Here is a 13,645-nt window from a genome sequence, read left to right as displayed (position 1 = left end):
AGATGTTTTAGCTAGATAAGTAAATCGATGGTGATAACCATCAACAGCACATAACAGAATTATGAATGATAACTATTAGTAGCAAAATTCATACGTGATTTTGCTTATGTACCTAATATTGATGCCAGATTGAATCTTCCCTAGAATAAGTAATTACGCTACATCTATAAAGTAAGCAACATTTTAAATAGTCTATTGTTTAAATGGGTAGCTGTAGGCTAGACTGAAAGGCAACTCCATTCAACTAATTGCTGCTATGACTCAGACCTTGTAACAGATACGCAGTTGGGTTTGGTTTTCTTTCAAACATCTTTCCAGCTCTGATTTTCTATATGAGAGTGTAAAAAAGGGAAAAGAATGTTAGGGTTGGTTTTTTTTTTTTTTTTTCTGTCTGAACAATACCATCCAGAGCACAGGGAGACTAAGAGAAGGAAAACTTTTATGTGTAATACTGCTGTTTTAAGTGGGAAGTTTACACATGCATTGAAATGCCTGTAATATAGAATTTAGGACTACTCAGCAGTAAGATAGTTATCTGTATTTCTTGAAGTTGATCCAATCTGTAGCTTATTATCTTAAGTCTCTGCTGTTCTTTTTCACAATATTTCTCTCAGAATTGTTTTAAACTTTAACATTTTTTTTTTTAAAAAAAAAAAAACAAAGCCAAAACCAATCAATTCAGATTTTGGTTGTCCTGCCCCAGATTTGTAAAAAAATCTTACTATGCAGCCTAAAATGGTGCTTGGAGAACCTCCATCAGCTTTATGCTCTTTTTTTTCCCCTCTGGTTTGCAATTTAAGGCATACTGACTTTTGATTCTGGAAATTCAACTTAAATTCTGAAATTCAGTTTGAACTGTCAATCTCTTTTGTGTTAACAATGAAAGAGATTTGATGAGTGGAACTTAACTTTTCAGTCCTTTGAGGACAAAAGGTAGCTCATTGTCCCAGCCTGAGTGGGTGCAGCAATGCTAGCAATGGCACCATTTTTTTTACCCAGCAGCTCAATCTGACTGCTAGGATCAAATATATTGAAGAAAAATATTCTTTTTATCACATTATGAGCTCATTTTCCCCTAGCTACACTTTCTGTACAAGTACAGAACTACAAATTGAATTTCTGATTCTGTTTGAAAACTTGGTAAAATGTTTGCAGTACGTGATTCAGGATGAGTTTAGACTTGGATTCTTCTGACCATCTCCCGGTAAATCAAGAAGCCTAAGTTAGGACCATAGCTGCCATAAGGTCCTTTTGGAAAGAGACACTTGGCTCTAGAGGACAGGGCTGGATAACAGCAGGGTTTTTTTTTTTTTCACTTGGGCTTCTCAATTAAGTCTCTAAAGGAAGGTTGAATTAATTAGGTTTTATCAAATCTCAGGATAAACAAAATGTTTCCCTCTCTGAACCAAGATCTGTCATGGGAAGGTTCTCACTCCCTGCTTATCAGTAAGGGGAGTTTGTGAGCTCCCACAGTTCAGGCGTTTAAACTAGATTCAGGCATCATACTTCAGTGAGATGCTGTGTTGGTGCCTGCAACTGCTGTTTACTTCTTTTTTATTTGTTTGTTTATGTTCTTGTGGAAAGACGGAGCATCACTACACTATGTACAACGTGGCAAAAAAAGAAACTGAAAAATAGTGGCTGAATAAGCGTCTTGTAAAACAGTATCTCTGGGGAAGAGGTGTTACAGGATATATAACTCCTTTTCTTCTGCCTGTGGTGTTTTGCTGATGCTATGGTGAAATCTGAAGTGTACTTTGCTTATTAGGACAAGCTGATCAAAAAAATCCAGGTTCATTTTGTACAAATGATTCTCTGTGTCTTTTGCAAGAAATAGATGGTTATCTCCCTGCCTTTTCATTTTGCAAGTGATTTAACATATTACATCCTTCAAGAAAGGAACTGGAGATGGTACCTTTCTACAGAGCAACTTCTGTAAAGATAACTAATGCTTTTTCAGGCACTTTGTCCTCCTAAATGAGATTGTGAAATGGCATAACTGGCGATTGAATTCTCAAGTGAGGGTTAGTCTTTTTTCCCCATTTGTGCTGTGGCTGGATGTGAGATGTTAACACTCTATATAGACTTTGTTCCTGTTCTACTACAACTGTTACTATTATTGTAAATGTTCTAATCACTATTTTATTGTTATTGCTGGAATATTATACTTTAGAACTTTTTAATACTCAACTTTCTGGAGATAAAAACCAAACATATTCTCTAATCACCTTAATCTTTCAGCTCAGGTTATTCTGGCTTTAATGAGAATCAACACTTCAGGTATCTTAAGTAATGTAGCTCCTAATTGCTTGTCATTAATATGGCCATTATAAAATCTTAGTATTCTTCCTGGAATCTGCATGTATTAGGAGACGTGTGAATATAAATAATGTACTTCAGAAACTTTGATTTGGCTTCAGAACCAGTTTCACACTAAGTCACTAAAATACAAACCTACGAACAGATGCACATTAATGATATTTAACAGAGGAAGACTTATTGAACAAGCTCCTGTGGTGATTTTGACCTTGACGGGATGCCAGGTACCCACCAAACCACTCTATCACTTCGCCTCTTCAGCAGGACAAGGCAAGAGAAAGTATAAACCGAAAGGCTTGTGGGTCAGGATAAGGACAGGGAGATCACTTAACAGTTACCATCACGGGCACAACAGACTTGACTTGGGGAAATTAATTTAATTTATTGCCAATTAAATCAGAGTAGGTAATGAGAAATAAAACCAAATCTTAAAACATCTTCCCCCTACTCCTCCCTTCTTCCTGGGCTTAGCTTAACTGCTGATTTTCTCTACCGTCTGCCCCCGAGCAGCCCAGGGAGATGGGGAGTGGGGGTTGTGGTCAGTTCATTGCATGTTGTCTCTGCCACTCCCTCCTCCTCACACTCCTCCCCTGCTGCAGTGTGGGGTCCCACCCATGGGAGACAGTTCTCCATGAACTCTAACGTGGGTCTTTCCCCCGTGCTGCAGTTCTTCACGAACTTCTCCAGCATGGGTCCTTCCCACAAAGTGCAGTCCCTCAAGAACAGACTGCTCCAGTGTGGGTCCGCCACAGGGTTACAGTCCTGCCCACAAACCTGCTCCAGCATGGGCTCCTCTCTCCATGGGGCCACAGCTGCTGTCAGGAGCCTTCTCCAGCGTGGTCTTCCCATGGGGCCACAGCCTCCTTCAGGCATCCGCCTGCCCCTGCATGGGATCCTCCATGGGCTGCAGGTGGATCTCTGCTACTCCGTGGGCCTCCATGAGCTGCAGGGGCACAGCCTGCTTCACCATCTGCAGGGGGATCTCTGCTCTGGCGCCTGGAGCACCTCCTCCTCCTCCTTCTTCACTGACCTTAGTTGTTTCTCTCATGTATGCTCACTCACGTCTCTCTCCAGCTACTCTTGAACAGCAGTTTTTCCCCTCTTCTTAATTATGTTATCCCAGAGATGCTACCACTGCCTTGGCCAGCAGCGGGTCCGTCTTGGAGCTGACTGGCATTGGCTTTATCGGACATGGAGGCAGCTTCTAGCAGCTTCTCACAGAAGCCACCCCTGTATTCCCCCCAATAACACCCCTGTATTCCCCCCTTGCCATGCAAGCCTAGCACTGCTCTTCAGTAGAAAAATGTGGAAGACATTTAGACTCCATAGTGGCTATGTTTTTTATTGGAGTCTATGTATCGAAACAGCATGTGTACTAAGCCACCAGGGCAATTTCTTCTTGACTAGATATACAGTTACTTACATTTGAGACCTGTCATGGCTTTGAAGGTGAGTCTTGTAGTCTACTGAGGAAATGAAGAATTAAGAAAAGACACAGTAACAAGCTACTAGAGGAAAAGTGAAGGCGGCACCTTCTACCTGCTGGACTGACCATTCCACAGCTCTCTCTCTCAGTGATATACATGGAGGGACATCACTATCTGAGTGCCCTGCCTCTGACTGCAAGTACAGCTGGGCTGTTCTTGAAGCAGCTCCTAAATGGCTGCAGTTTTCATCCAAATGTTCAGGGAAAATGAGTTTCAGTTTGCACTTTTGGGATTGGAACTGCCGCAGGCTTGGAGTTACTGGAGAAGAAACCTCACAGCATGTGTAGTGGAGTTGGGAGAGGCAGCATCCTGCTCATAAATCAAAGCTAGTGAGTTTGTTTACTTTTGGTTTTGGTTTGGGTTGGTGGGGTTTTTTTTTGTTTTTTTTCAGATAAAAGCCTCCTAGAAATAAAATATGATTTTTCTATGTGATTGTACTTGTGGGTAACAAGATGTTTGTTTTAAGGAAAAGTAGAGAAGATTATATTCCAAACACTGGAATTTTGTCATAACCTCTGAAACCCCACCCTCACACAAATAATTGAAAAAGTAATCGTTGTCAGAGATCATCTCCATGGTAAAAATAGCTCAGTTGTTTTCCTTCCACAGAGACAACATCTGTTGAATGAAATAAAACAAAGCAAGTGAAGTGATATCAGCCTTATAAATGACATCACCCAGTTATGCTGGTCTTGTGTACAATATTTTTTTATAGAAGATATTTGAAAGTCAGATTTTGCTGCTGGGTTCACAGCATGGATTTCAGAAAGTAAATGAGCTGAAAGGTTATTTTTCTCTCCTTGAAGTCATCAAATGGGGATCCACAGTGTGCTCCCACTCTTTAAACTGCGTATGTGCCAAAGTTCTCCTTGCTTCCACCTACAATGGGGCTGGTGCCACTGGTTTAAACCTTTTCATCGATTTGCCTCCAGTAATCAAATAACTGCAGCCAAAACCTGGGGACAGTTTTTCTGCTTTTTTTTTTTGTTTTGTTTCCCTTTGTACCCACCCCTGCCAGCAACAGTTGGGAATAGTGGGATGGTATTCAGCAGTCATGCAGAGAAAGCTACTTTCCTCCCCCAATAATGATGGGTTAATTCAAACCTTTTTTTTTTTTTTAAGTTACAGAAGAATGGTTGCAGGCATTTTAATATTAACACTGTTCTCCCCGAAGGTCACAGATTAGACAGTCTATGTTTGCACTGTCTCGGCTCATCTTGTCTAAGCTTGGTCTCCTGCGCTGCACAGAGCTCAGAGCAATGGCATCCACAGTGACTCCGGATGTGGGATTTAACTTCAGAGAAGTCACTGATTTCTCTGCCTTGCAAACAAGCTTTCTACAGCCCTGGGATACTATCACCCAACCAATAGCCAATTAGTCATGTACAGGAGCAAATGCAAGCCCTAAGGTAAAAGGATATATGAATAGAGTACAGGAGACTAAAAAATTGTGGAAGATACTGGTGGTTTATCTGGAAAACAGAGGATGAAGGCAGAGGTTACCTTTCAATGAAAAAGAGGTGGGAGAATTATTCTGAACTTTAGATAAACTAGTGTGCATTGGACTCTTAAAATGTAAAGCCATGAGCAAGTTGTCAGGAATATGTGCCTTTTCTCATGAATATCTGTACTCCGGCTCTTTATGGGAAGCTGAAACACTTTCTAGAGACGTTTTCCTTTTAAAAATGGGATGGTGGTGGGGAGTTGATGCACAACACACAGTTATCTCAAATTTTTGTGTCTTAGAATAGTTTTTTAAAAAAAAATCTGCTGTGGCTCCTTTCCTGCCAGCACATGAACAATTATCTGTCAGCTGAAGAGATTTCCTCTGCTTGACAGCTGGAACAAAGCATCTTGAACCAAGTGTCTACTTACCTCTGGGGCAAGATTTGGGGCTTGCTGTTGTATGAACTGTGAATGTGTTACTGAGTATCTGGAAGGCCTTCGTCTGACTGGTAGGGCATGTCTGAGCCTTGGAGAAGACAGAGGAGGATTTTGATTGCTTTTCACTCTGGGATTACCAGGTGGTCAAGCCACTGTTCCCACAGCCATCAAACAGTAAAACTGAATTCCTTTAACAGACTTTTTTTTTTTCCTAATTTTAAAAAAGTTAAGCAATCCCTTTTGGTTGGAAAAAATGAAAGAAGGTTTTGAAGTTTGTAGAAATAAAATAGAAAAGTCTGAAGAGCTAACTAGTACTGTGCATTGTCCAACGTGATAACAATGAGAGTCCCAAGGTTTATGTACTGAGTTAAAGGAGGAAATAGCCTGACTGCAGAGTTTTGCATCATTAGTTCATCGGACAATTCTCGGACATATTGTTTCCCTTTTCTCCTCTCTTGGTCTTTTCTACTGTCTCTTTTTCTCTTGGGCTGTAACGAGATTTCCCTTTTGCTGAAATTGTAATTCTTTTTATAAAATAAGGGGAAGTGAATGGCTGAAATCAATGGCTTTCATAAGCACAGACAGAGACAGGTTGAAGGAATATAAATTTACTTCTAGAGATGGGTTGCTTGGCAGACTGGAGATGACATTAGAGATGGTGAAATGCAATCTTTATAATGTAATATTGCTTAAGGATACTGCTTAGTGAACTGAGAGGTCGGATGGATGCCCCATTCAAGGCCAGGTTGGCCGGGGCTCTGAGCAACCTGATCTGGTTGGAGATGTCCCTGCTCCTTGCAGGGGGAGGGATGGGCTTTGAAGGTCCCTTCCATCCCAAACCATTCTATGATTCTATGATTCTATGTGCAGCACAGACGATATAGCGTTACTGTAGTAGAAGCTGGGGAAGGACATCAGTGTCTAAGATGCATCCCCAGCTTGTTGTCAGTGTTAGTTTTTTTAGATGATTTGTTGTCCATGTGCATCATTACTTAATAAGGAAATGCAGAAAATGAAACGCAGACACAGAGATGGGTCTGCAGCCATTCCTCTCACAAGAAATTCTTCACAATCGGCTCAGGCAGACGCCTCTCAGGTTCTCTTCACATCTCATCTCCTCTCCACTTCTTGCAGCCGGGCTGGGCCCAGTCGGCCGCCCGGCGGGAGGCCAGAGGGTGAGGGCTGCAAGGCCCACAAGGCTCATGCCTCCCCCTCTCTGCTCCTGCTTCAGCTTCTTCACATCTTCTCGTCTTTTTTTTTTTTTTTTTTTATTTTTCCCCTCTTAAATACGTTATCACAGAGGCGTTATCACGGAACATTCCATTAAAAATTGGCTCAGCCCTGGCCAGCAGCGGGTCCACCCTAGGCCCGCCCAAGTCCACTGAACAAAGGGGAAACTTCTATCAGATTCTTGCAGAAGCTGCCACTGTAGCCCTCCCCACTAAACAAAACCAACACATATAGTGATAAGAAAAGCCCAGCTGTCTGGCAATTTGTTTGAACCTATTCCTCAGTTTGTTACATGAACAAGATGAGGACATCCATGCAGTTTTTCTGCCTATGCAGTTTCATATTTCTTTTTTCCCCCTCCCCAAGTCTCTACTAGTTGTGTCCTGACCTCAAGAGCACTTGTAGGATCTGGCTCCTTCCAGTCCTAAATGCTGGACATTGACTGTAGACTGGACAACTTTTCCATCCTGTTCCTGCTTCCTCTGAATTTAATGTCAGGCCACCAACGGGCTGCTGGTGAGTGAGAACATTAAACAGAAACCTCACTGCAGAGACACCATGTCAGCCTGGAGAGATAAATAGCTTTTCCCAAAGCCAATGAAACAGTCAGACCAACTGCATTTGGGAAATGCATTTCAGACTTTCTACCTATGGTTGGGCAGGGGCTGTGGTTAAACAGCCATGTTACGATGTCAGGACTCCAGAAGGAGGGTCAGGTGCTGGATGTATGTATGTGCATTAAAGTGTTGAGAAGTGGAAGGATGAAATTAAATGAGACATCTGTCAGTATTACAGCCCTGAGACTCTTAATCTCAGTTATTAAAGTAAGTAACAGAAAGACTTTCATCTCTTTATTTGTGTTTAAATTTCTAGTTGTATGTCATTCCCTCTCTTCCCGCAGGGAACAGCCAGCCAGTGCACAAAACACACACGAATGTCTGTCTGCCTCCTCAGCATCCTTCTGCTTCCAGGGCCTCATGACTTTCTGCTTTGAGAATGCATGAGCCAGGGGATGACTTCTCAAACTTTTTGGCTTTCCAATTCCTACCAAATTTTTACAAAGTAGTATAGCGTGGGAGCTGCCAACATTAACCTATTGAGTGTTGGCGTGGCAGGGAAGCGCTAACGGCAGGAACCCGTGGGAGACCCTGCAGCAGAGTGCTGAGCCCTGCACTGCCAAGGAAACAGAGTGGGGCTATGGGGAATTCAGTACCAGAGCGGTTGGCTGTTGGGTGAAATACCTGCTTTTTCTGGCAAGAGTCAAATCATTGACTTTGGCAGCTATGGAGTCATTGGAGCTGATTTTCTGTTGCACTGAACCTTGCATAGATGTTTACACAGCAGTGAATGGATGTGAAACCTTAACGCTGGATGTAAAGCCACTTGGCCCTCACTCTGCTCTTGTATAAATAATTATGCCTGATGTAAGGCAACAAAGAATTAAGGCTGCTGATTCTTTTTTTAATGCAAGAATAATAACTTGTTCAAGGCATGCTATGACTCATGCTCAATGAAATCAGCGGTGCTGGCTACCTAGTAATTTGGAGCTAAATTTGATTTTACACCTGCTCTTAAGGAAATGTGGTAAAATTGCCAGTGATTAGGTGGAATCAAAAGGCACAATGAATACCGTATCGTAAGCCTTCGTCATCTTCTGTTTCCGTTAGTTTTGTCTTGCTCCTTTGGAAAGAATAAAATTACAGACTGGGCTTGGTTTAGCATTAAAGAACAGCTTGCATGGTTTCCCAGACCAGAGCACTGATGTCAGCTTTTCGTTTGTTTCTCTAACATGACATAGACAACCCCTTCATAACCAATACAGAGGTCATCTCCAATATATTTGGAGATTTTTTGGATATTTTTTTACTTTCCAATATATCACTATGTTTTTGCACCATTCATCTTTGAAGGAGGCAAACTTCCATTTTAGCATGTCTTTTTGTCTTGCCTGTCTGAAGGATTGTGTTTTCCATTTTATAAATATATGTTGCAATTGTTGATAGTGCTGCATTTAATAAAATTTAACCATCTTCAGTCTTCTATTCTACTAAAATGTGGTGAGACTTTTTATTAAAGGCTCTCACCTTTGTTAAAGGCAATTCAGCCTGAGGTTCAGGGACATCCCAGGTTTCGGTTTTGAGTGTTTTTATTAAATATGCCTTTATCAGGTTTTATCAGTCTTACTGAGTAGAGCTTTCTGAGTGAGTGCTAATGGCATTTCTCATCACGTCAATCAATGTCATCAAATGCGGCTCTGAAACTTATCATGATAGAGAAGTCAGTTATTATTGTAGATCTTGATTTTAACCCTTAGGACTTAAATTCAGACTGCTGTAATATTACTCTTTCCCACATTGCTACATACTAACAGCTGTGGATCTCTTACTGCCGGTTTCTGTTGTATTAACATCACCTACATCTACACTGGTATCATCATGGTATTTTTTCCATTCCCATTTTATTTCTTTCCGTTGAAAGAAAACCTATTGCAAGAGAGAGAAATCCTTCTTGATTCCGTTTTCAGCCTAAACAACTGAATCATTTAATTTGTAGCTCAGATTTCTGTGTGTTGACTGATGTTCAGGTTCTGAAAGAATTTATTTAGATTACTTGGAATTTTGATGCCTTCATGTGTCATGAATATTTTGCAATCGACTGCATTGGTGATATCAAAGTTTGGCGTGTTGATGTTTTTTGGGTGAGTTCTTGTAAATACTGAGAGTGAAAAAAAACCTCTTTACATTCTCTCTTGCAGTGATCCTCTAACTCTGCCCTCTATTGACATATTCCTGCTTATTGTCTCCCATTATATCTCTTGATCAGGATACTGGTGTTCCTCTTGTGCAGTCTCATTGTGATGTCTTCTTAATGTAAGTACTTGTACTCCAATTAGTTGCTTCGTCATGCATCCTCATCTGCTACTGTCTGTAGGTCATCACTTTGTTCCAAACCATTCGTATCTGCAATGTTTCAATGGGGAGGAGAGGGGCATGACAGTGTATGTTTTCGTCCTGTTTTCTACTTCTGTGGTCATAGATTTTGGGACTGGTTGGTTGTTTATGTGCTGTGTTCATCATTGATTTTGGAGATCATACCACTTTGAAAAAACCCATGGTTTATCCCTGGTATTTTCTTCACCGGGATGCGAGCCACAGGTATTCCATCTTAGCAGGGTTTGAGGATCTTTGATTCCAGAAGAATGATAGCTGGGGAATTCGAAGTCCCAGTGTGTCTGTTCAGTTAGATCTTTGTTCTTTCAGTGTCACTCTGGTAGAAACAATTTTGCCTCTTTCCTTAGTTAATGCCATTAGATTGCTTGTTTGTGACTGAATCTCTCTGCGAGGGTTTGTAAGGGTAGCTTTTAAGTCAGTGGACTGAAAATCTGTTTGCTATAAGCTGCTGCTGAATTTTTGATTCAGGGGAGACTTCCTTCTTTTAAAGCTTACTTGGCTTGAAAGTCATCTTATAATTACCTCTTTCTTACGCTTTTTACCTTTCATTACCTCTTTGTAGCAATGGGAGCTATCGGGAGTTTAGATTGCAACACCTTGTTCTGAAAGTTTTTTCAGTAGTGCTTTTTGGTCTAAATAACACTCATCATGAAAGAAATATTCGTAATGCTATTCCAGCAATGAATTTGACTTTTTAGACTTCCTAATTTTATACTTAAGGTGTAGGATGTGGTAAAGATTAAAGGTCCATATTCGTTTTGTATGCACTTACTGACACTGCAAACCATTCCTGATTGTTGCTGTTGTTCACATACAAATAACGGTGCACTCTTCACACAAAAACGCAGAAAATAGGAGTGTAAGGAGACCGTTAGAAGAGGTGTACTGGATGCGATTTTTTTCTCAGTTAAATCCTTGGAAGTTCATCAAAATTACTGAGGTACCATGGGTTTAAATGAAAGCAAAGCTTGACCCACTGTGACAAATAACTGTCGCTCCTTTTAATTTATTAGTTTCTCATAAGTGAGTTCAGGTCTGACATAGGGGAGGAAGAAAGGGGAACGATTGTTGAACTGCATGGCCACTCCAGACCTAACAGTGTCTGGGGCAGCTGCTGACTTCTTGTCCTCCCCCTCATAGTAAATCTGCCTTGAACTTTGTCCAGAGTGGTTTCTCTGTGCTCAAATGGCCATGCCCAAGGTTGTGAAGGCATTTAGATTTATGCATAGAAGTCCTACAGAATTCAGTAGGACCTCAGGGTTACCTGTGACTCTCATCTCATGTAGACGGGTTTCACCCTCTCATCTATAGCTTTCTTAGCCTACCTGGATCTGCTTGCAGCTCCTTTTGGGTCTGAATTCAGGAAGAAAGAGCACAGGCATAGCATCACCCCCGCTGTGATGCTTGGAAATTTATGCCTCTGTGATAAATTGCAATTGTTAGGGGGAAAGATGAGGGACTAGAGCAGATGTTCGGAATAAACTCCCTCCTGCAATCAGGAGAGGGACAAAGAAATGCTATTGCTCCTTTCTGTTATCTGGTGAGAAGAAATAGAGGTGCTACTGAATTAAATTAAATTAGTGAAATGATGAGGCAGTAATAATGATGACCTGACATTGCTTTGCAGTATCACCTATCACAGTGCAACATCCCTGTGTGATAACTCTGAGCAGCAGTGACACAGAGTCATCAACAAATGTTGTGATGCAATAAAAGGATGTTTTGATGTAATTATGTAGTAATAGCATCTCTGTCCATTTAAATGGTTACTCTCACAGCAGTTATGGTGAGCTTAAAAAAATCATGCAGTGCATTTGCATTTGGAAAGATAAGCAAAATCAATCAATGTATGTATTCTAGCCGTACATTTACTATAAATGTGAACTAGTTTTCCTTCTAAGCAGAAAACCATACATGTAGCACTCTCAATATACTCAAAACCTTTCACCATCAGCTACAGTAAGTTTATTGCAGGGATTTGCCAAAGGAGCTCAGCGGAGCAATGTAAATGAGTAATGTTGCCGTTACAATATTCATTCCTATATAGATCTTAATTTCAGCATGAGTTGTCTTTGTCTCTGAGTGGAACTGTTTCTACACAGTATTTTGTCAATGTAAAATCCGCAGTGTCTGCAATAACAACAGCTTAGTGGATTATACTTGAAATACGATTGCAGACAATTCATTTCTTCTGACCATTAGAACATAAAAATGTACAAGTCAGAACTGTTGTGCCCTTTTCCCTTGAATCTCTCTGTGTTCTTTGATTCCATTTCTTAAAATGCATCAGCAAAGGTAAAGCTGTTTCTATGAGGCTAAAATAATGTTATAGTGAAAATCTACACAAAGAATAACATTCAAGCACTAAACAGTGAAATATAAAAAGTAATCAAGGCAATGAATGTTCTTTGCAGTCTATACAGTCTATTCAATAAATGCTTAGGATGAACTCAGTGACCCTGCCTTCACTTTCTAGTCTTGCCTCAAAGTTTATGCTAAGAGTCTACTTACACCAACTCAGAACATGCACGTTAAATGTGTGTGCGTCAACAATCACACCCATACATCTGCAGTAGCTCCAAGCTCCTGTCCAGTATACCTTCAAATTCTGGATCTAAACCAGATGTCCTCATTGCTAGTTTGCTGACTGCTTTGGGAGTCAAAGTAGAGCATGAGTAATTGTAGCAAAGTTTGATGCTGAATGGCAAGTCCTTTCAAACCTCCAGGGATAAAATAAGGGGATAAAGGAAAGATCTTTTTCAATGACAGAGAAAGCAAAATGGTATCTTTCACTTCCCTAAAGTCACAGAGCAAGCAACTGCTTGAATTAAGAATAGAAGCCTGGGGTGCATGACTCCAGTAAATTATGCCTAAGTAACATGAACTCGTGGGAGTCACTAATCACTTACTGTTCTTTCTCCTCACTTTAGGACCCTAGAATATTTTAAAAATAAAACAAAAATTATGTTCAGCAGGTTAATAAATTAAATTAGAATTGCATGACAATTAAAGGTATTGCAACAATGCTTAATGGACTGTGAAAGACCAAGGAAGTACAGACAGGTATCTGAAAGAGACATAGTCCTTTTAGGGGCATAGAAGTAAAGAAAGCACATAGGGAAGTGAAGTCTATAAACTTCTTAAGTGAAAACTATTCCTGAAGAAGTTATTCTTGTGAATAACAACCTTGTTGTGTTGGTCATCACAGGTGTCAAAATTTGGTTCAATTTTGAAAACTTAGTGTGACCACAGGTCATGCCTGGTAGATCTCCTGGGGTTGCCATGTGCTTCCCACTTTTAACTCACTGCTGTGATTTAACCCCAGCCAACAATGAACCCCCACACAGCCACTCACTTGCTCCTCGCCAGTGGGATGGGGGAGAGAATCGGAAACGTGTGAGAACTTGTGGATTGAGATAAAGAGAGTTTAATAGGGAAAGCAAAAGCCACACATGCAGACAAAGCAAAACAAGAAACTCATGCACTACCTCCCATCAGCAGACAGGTGTTCAGCCATCTCCAAGAAAGCAGGGCTTGCATGTAACAGTTACTTGGGAATACAAATGACATCAGTCCAAATGTCCCGCCCATCCTTCTTCTTCCCCTGGCTTTATATGCTGAGCATGAAGTCATATGGTATGGAGTATCTCTTTGGTTAGTTGGGGTCAGCTGTCCCAGCTGTGTCCCCTCCCAGCTTCTTGTGCACTCCCAGCCTACTCACTGGTGGGGTGGTGTGAGGAGCACGAAAGGTCATGATCCTGTGTAAGCACTGCT

At 41.0% G+C, this 13,645-nt stretch overlaps 1 protein-coding gene across 5 annotated transcripts in view; it reads left to right on the top strand.

The window, feature by feature from the left end:
• Positions 1 to 13,645, top strand: part of DLG2 (discs large MAGUK scaffold protein 2) — a 1,053,001-nt gene that overhangs the window by 286,324 nt on the left and 753,032 nt on the right. The window lies entirely within an intron of this gene.

The sequence above is a fragment of the Chlamydotis macqueenii genome, chromosome 1 (assembly GCF_036417535.1).
Source record: "Chlamydotis macqueenii isolate bChlMac1 chromosome 1, bChlMac1.mat, whole genome shotgun sequence".
NCBI lineage: Eukaryota > Metazoa > Chordata > Aves > Otidiformes > Otididae > Chlamydotis > Chlamydotis macqueenii.
This window is presented reverse-complemented; position numbering and strand designations above follow the sequence as displayed.